The following is a 6,270-nucleotide window of genomic DNA, read 5'->3' as shown; positions in this document are numbered from 1 at the left end:
TCACATCCTCCATATTTTCTCAGGAATAAGTCAGAAGTTCATTACGCAAAGGGATAACAGGGTTTTGTTTAGATTTCTAGAGTGATTAAAACTCTTTGAAAAACAAATCTAAGGGCTCTAAATTCTGACTATCAATGTAGATTGTAATGCACAGAATTTCATAGTTGGATGCAACTTTAGATATCATTATATTCAGTAAACCTTCCCCATCTTAATGTCTTGGTTATTTTTCTCATTTCTCAGACAGAATACCTGACACCCGAAGTTTAAGGAGGAAAGGTTTATTGTAGCTCAGCCGGTAGAGGTTTCTGCTCACAGTCAGATGGCTCTCAGGCAGGGCGGCATGGCAGAGAGGCAAGGCAGAGCACCAACAGCTCATGGCAGACAGAAGGCAGCAAGGCAGCAAGCGGTGAAGCAGCAAAGCAGCAAGAGACAGCAGCGACCCTCTTTCTGTCCCTTACAGTCTGTCCATGGCTTTCCCATTATCCACACCCAGAACTACGTCAAACCAGTCAGCGGACTAATTTAGTAATCACACAACCTTAACACCGGCATCACGCACTTAATCCTATTATCACAAATAATTCTTTCTTCTTCTTCTTCATGTAATTCACAAGCACAGGTTAGGGCTAAACAATGTGCATGTTTTTCCTGGTCCACTTTCCTTACTGGTCTGGTCCAAGCTAGCTATATAGCAAGACCCACAGGGTACTTGAAGGTTCCATGTCAGGAAGTATTTCTCTTACTTTAGAGCCCTCCGTGTATTAAAATATCTATTCTGTTGCTACCAGGGGTGCATATAAGGGTTCCTGAGTGTATTTTAAAGAAAAAGGGCTTCCTTTTTTCAAAACTGTGTCTGTTACAAAAGGCTCTGTTAAGGTGGAAAAATATTTTGTCATAAAGCAGAAGTGTGAAAGAAAACCCAGCAGTGACAATAATCACAACTCTATGTGCGCGTATACTGAAGAAGTTCACCTGCCTGACATTAACCTATTGTTGACTTCTCGGTTTTAGTATTTGGAGGTTGACCTGGACTTAGCTGTGCTAAGCTGCCTGCTCCACAGGAAATCACCTCCCTTGCTGCTGCTTGCTGCTTTCTCTTTAGCCAACACCCAAAGCCACTGCCAATGTCAGGGAGATGAGACTTCACAAGGTAAGTGAAAAGAAAACAGGAACAAATGTATTTTCAAGCAGAATTTGGTGAAGACGTTAGCTCGTGATAGGAAGCACCACCTCGCGGGGATCCTGCCGGTGTGGGGAAGCGACATACAGCCCCGGCTCATGTAGAATCCTATATGGCGTGCGTGAAAGGGGACAGATCCTAGGTTCCCAAGGGCCTTTTCTGAGATGGAAGCAGATTTTGTTGTCTAGACTACAGGAAATGCTTTATTTGGGGGGTGGTGATCAGAATTTTAAGAGCCAAAGGATGGCTAGAGAGTGCAACTAAAATTTTATGGAGTGCTTGGCTTTTAGAAGGCCTTTTTCTTATTTCTTTTTGTTTCATTTTCTTTAAGCCCAAGATACAAATTAAAATTTAGTGATCCCAGTGAGATAGAGGCTTTATTATAATAGCCAGCATCCTCTGGCTTTTTTTCTTCCCGATGGGAGTTTTGAAGTTGAGGTGGAATCAATATCATGTCTAAGATTTTTCGTAGACTCCTTTTCAGCAAATACAGAGTATATATGGCTGTGTTATTTTTTTATTTTTATTTTTCGTCTATTTGAGACAGGGTCTCGCTCTGCAGTTCAGGCTGGCCTTGAGCTCAGTTTGTAGCCCAGGCTGGTCTGGAACTCACAACAATCCTCCTGCCTCAGCTTCCTGAGTACTGGGATTAGAGACATGTGCCACCATGCCTGGCCCAATATATTGTTCATAATTGATTCATTCTTTTTTTCTTTTTTGTACTGGGAATTGACCTTGCACTTGCCAGGCAGGCATCTGTGCCACTGAACTATTTCCCAGGCCCTGGCTGTTTTAAATGAGTGTTTTATAATCATCTAAAAATGCCACAAGTTTCAGTGTAAAGTAGCTTTTTCCTATGTTGTAAATATTAGAGTCTTAAGACTTCCTTAAGCCTTTTTCACGAGAAGGCAGCGAGACTTGAATAGATATTTGTGATCCTGATTTTTCAAAGATTTGCTCCCCCTGACCTTCGGGCCTTTGTGCTTCTCCTGTCTGTTCCCTTTCCGTCCTCTTCCACCCTCGCAGAACACAAGACGCCCAGTTAAGACGATGAAACCAAAAGTTTCGAAAAAAGTTGAGACAAAGAGCACTAAAACGGGCTCCTTTTGCTTTGGTTTTGACTCATTTCACACATATTTATTGATTTAAGTTGCTTTGTTACATTTTCAGTGTCAAAGTCAAAATTTTGGCATGAGGACCCTCAACTTGCCACAGTTCAACTTATAATTGTAACCACGTGTGAAAGTGATAGGCATTCAGTCAGAACCATGCTACGAATTATGAATTGTGATCTTTTCCAAAGCTAGCAGGGTGGGGCACGATGCTCTCGCGAGTTCCGGGCAGTGGTGGTGAGCGGTGGCTCCCAGTCAGCCGTGTCGTCAGAAGGGAAAGAGCTGAGACCTGTAGTGAGCTGTACTGCTGAGCGATGATGCTTGGTAGGTTAGGCTTATTAAACACATTTTGAATGGGCACCATTTTCAATTTAGGATGGCTTGTTGGGATGTATAAACCTCGTATAAACCGCGAGGTGCTGCATTTGCAAGACCATTTCCTTCCAGCCTAGAGAATTGTCTTTCATTTTCATGCATAGTGGACCTTTTAGCAGATATCCTGTGCAGTAGCCCTGTGTTGATACAGGCAATTTTAAATTCCCAGTTCTACCCTGATGCCTATTATCCCAGAGGCCACTGGGCATGCGTTTATACCAGTTTCTTTTTTCCTTAACCTGAGATGTTTTTTTCACTGTGAAACTGTCTTGTTTTCTATTGGTGGATTTTATATCTACATCTCTCCAAGCTTGACAGACATGATAAACTAACAAGAATATTTGTATTTGTATATTTTTATATAAAATATTTTCTTATTCTTTTAAAAAAACTACACACTTTATTTGTATTTCACCAGTTTTCTTAATAAATAATATCTTTTTATTTCCCTTTGGGCTTCAGACTAAGGCTCCATATTACATGCAGTTTTCATGACACCTTAGATACATCCAGTCCGGGTTTGACTTTTCCACCTTTCCTTGTTTTCCTTATATTGGAAACTGAAGTATGCTGTTCAGGAATTTTGCACCATGTTCCTCAATTTTGGCTCTCTCAATGTTTTCTCATTATTCAGCTGGGGTTATTAACCAAGATCCCATGGTTAGTAAGCTGTGGATACGACCCCAGGTTCCATCCATCCTATTGGAGTGCTTCTTCTAAAATGTTGCCTTGTGATTGGTTTTAGCCAGTAGGACGCATCAAAACTAAGGTTGCCCATATTTCCAATCATCTTCTTGTAGAGTTATAGAAATACCAGGTCTTTGGAACTAGTACTCATGATTTTTTTTCTCTGATTTATGCACAATCCCAGCCAAATTATTGTCCAGCTGATACAACTGAATCCATTCTCCAATGCATTCTTAGGAAATGTGGTCTTCTCTCTACACTGAGCTCCTCCCTAGGTTTTCATCTTCCAGGTCTCAGGCCCAGAATTCTTTACAATTCTTGCTAGCTGACTTTAATACTCCTCAGTGGGAGCCTGCCATGCATGAGGTTTGGGTTTGATCCCCAGCACCGCAAAAAAATCTCTTTCCATTCACCCTGTGAACCTGCTAGCAAAATGTTTCCAAATTCCGCAGTAAAGAGGCTATATTTTCTTATTCTTAATTTCAAATTGTGAGTATATATGTTTTTAAAAAAGATTCAAATAGCTGACAAATGGCTGCAAAGGAGCCTGTGTTCATACACAGCCTATGTTCATTGACTGCTTGTAGATGTGTGAATTGTGATAACGTTGTGGGAAGACTTCTCCACCAAGGTCTGTGAATGTTTATCGTGGCTTTTTCTAACCCTGCATTATCTGGACCCTGACCAAGATACCTTTCTGAGGTAATTGCTTGCCTCTCTCTCCTGTGCCTCAGCCACAATGGCATCCCCATTCCACAATGGCATCCCCATCCGTTCTCCAGCAGTCTAGCATGGACCTCTCAGGACCTCTCTCTGGACCTTGGTGCCTGCCACTCTTTCTGATTGCTCTTCCTTTACTTTTTTTTTTTTTTTTTTCTTTTTTCGGTTTTTTTCCGGTACCGGGAATTGAACTCACGACCTTGCGCTTGCCAGGCAGGTGCTTTGCCGCTGAGCTAAATCCCCAGCCCTGCTTTTCCTTTACTTAACCCTCCTCGTGGCTTACACCCTCCAGTCATTCAGATACCTGATCCATCCTCTTCTTGAAGAGGTCTTTTCTAACTATCCCATCAAAATAATAAATAAATTATCCCTAACTTTCTATCCCTTATTTGGCTTCATACAAAGGATAATATTGTTACTTATTAGATTATTGCCTGTCCTTTCCACTAGAACAGATGTTCTATAAGAACAGAAGCTTTGTTTTGTTTGCTGCCCCATTCCTAGAGTTGAACAGGTACACAAAAGGCATTAAATAAGGACCTGCTGCAGGCTGGGTTATTTATGGAAGCAAATGACCAAAAATGTAAACAAACTGAATACTCATTGTTAAGAGAAGGGTTGGATGAATTTTCACCCAGGAACATAAATTGTCAATCAATAACATGAAGTATTATGCAGTTACTGAGGATCATGGAATAAGATCTATATCCCTGAGATTTCCAAAACTTACTAAGAAAGAAGTACAATTTGGGTATATTGGGGTCTTGAACAATTATATAACTATCTATCTATTTATCTATCTATCTATCTATCTATCTATCTATCTATCCACCTATCATCTATGTATCTACTCGTGAATACACGAAAATGGGTATAGAAAATGGATACTCACACGGTTGCATGCATTGACTATCGAGCGAAATGGATAGTGTGAGTGCTGATTGTTGGGAAGGTTTGGGATAAGGGAACCCAAGGGTTAAAGGTTGGCTGTGATAGATGTATAAATGACTATCAGTGGGCATCTTTACCTGCTTCTGCTAGATACATTTCACAGCAATGTCAATCAAATCAATCTCTACTCCACACTCTCAGTGAGCTTAGTGTCAAACTCTGACTCTTGTTTAGGAATTTATTTGGCCGCCAGTCATTTCTCTCCATGGAAATTCCATGCTGACGCTCTGGCATGCTGAAGCGCAGGTTCCAGGCACTGTACTTTCAGTCTTGCCCCTGCCTGTCTCTTGCAATCTCTGCATTCTCTGATAGAAGATAATTGCTGTTTACTGATGTACTTTACCCTTGTTTCTCGTGCACGGATGCCTTGATACTTTCCTTGCCCTTCTCCTTTGGGAGCTCTGAGGAAAGCCTACAGAACTGACGGCAGCCAGTTCAGGGTTTTGTGGTTCAGTAGGGCGCATAACATTCCTGAGCAAGGCAGATGTGCCTGGGGGAACGGCAACTTTAAGTCAATGGTTATGTGCTTCACATACATGCAGAGAACGCTGCGGGACCCTTCAGGAGAAATTTGGGGAAACATTATTGTTAGAAATGGTAAACACTGAAAATAAAGCAACATTGTTGTAGAAATATAAGAATAAGGCAAAATATACAGTTTGAATAATTAAAACTACAGTTAATGACCAGAAAACCCATATTTTAGGGTAAGAATGTGTGTCTTTTTTTGTCATAGCTTTTAATTGCTTGAAATTTCAGATTCATTAGCCTTGGTTATATGTTTCACAAGCTCTAAATATAGGGTTGTGAACTCTGTTTGTTGCCATTGGTGGCAATTTTCACTCATCTGTCTCCACTTTCAGTACAATAATTTAGGAATACCAGTTCTAAACTTAAGCTCTCTGAGAGCAAGATAAATATTTCATAGTGACTTTCATTTGAAAAGGTACAGTGGTTTTGCTACCAGAGGAATGTGCTATTTCTTTTTTGATAGGTTTCTAGTTTACTGCTATTTTCAAGATAAATATCCATGGTATAACTTTGAAAGAAAATTAAAAATTATCCCTTTACAATAAGAAAGTGGATCATGACTCATTTTGATGTCATAAAATTTAAAAATCATTTTTATAAGAAACAAAAAGACATTTAAGACCCCAAACTGGTCAAAACAAATTCCAAAAGTCTATTTTTCTGAGCTTTCAGTTTTCTTTTTTTTTTTTTTTTTTTTTTTTTTTTTTTTTT

General features: G+C 40.1%; 1 long non-coding RNA gene across 2 annotated transcripts in view; it reads left to right on the top strand.

Moving 5' to 3' along the window:
- Window positions 1-700: 700 nt before the first annotated feature.
- Window positions 701-6,270, top strand: part of LOC102020185 — a 76,796-nt gene continuing 71,226 nt past the window's right edge. For both annotated transcript variants that reach the window (XR_001233329.1, XR_001233327.1), the window contains exon 1: window positions 701-1,153. This is a non-coding gene — a long non-coding RNA (uncharacterized LOC102020185). The remainder of the gene's footprint in view (window positions 1,154-6,270) is intronic.

This window comes from Chinchilla lanigera, unplaced genomic scaffold (assembly GCF_000276665.1).
Source record: "Chinchilla lanigera isolate Chin_1 unplaced genomic scaffold, ChiLan1.0 scaffold00002, whole genome shotgun sequence".
NCBI lineage: Eukaryota > Metazoa > Chordata > Mammalia > Rodentia > Chinchillidae > Chinchilla > Chinchilla lanigera.
This window is presented reverse-complemented; position numbering and strand designations above follow the sequence as displayed.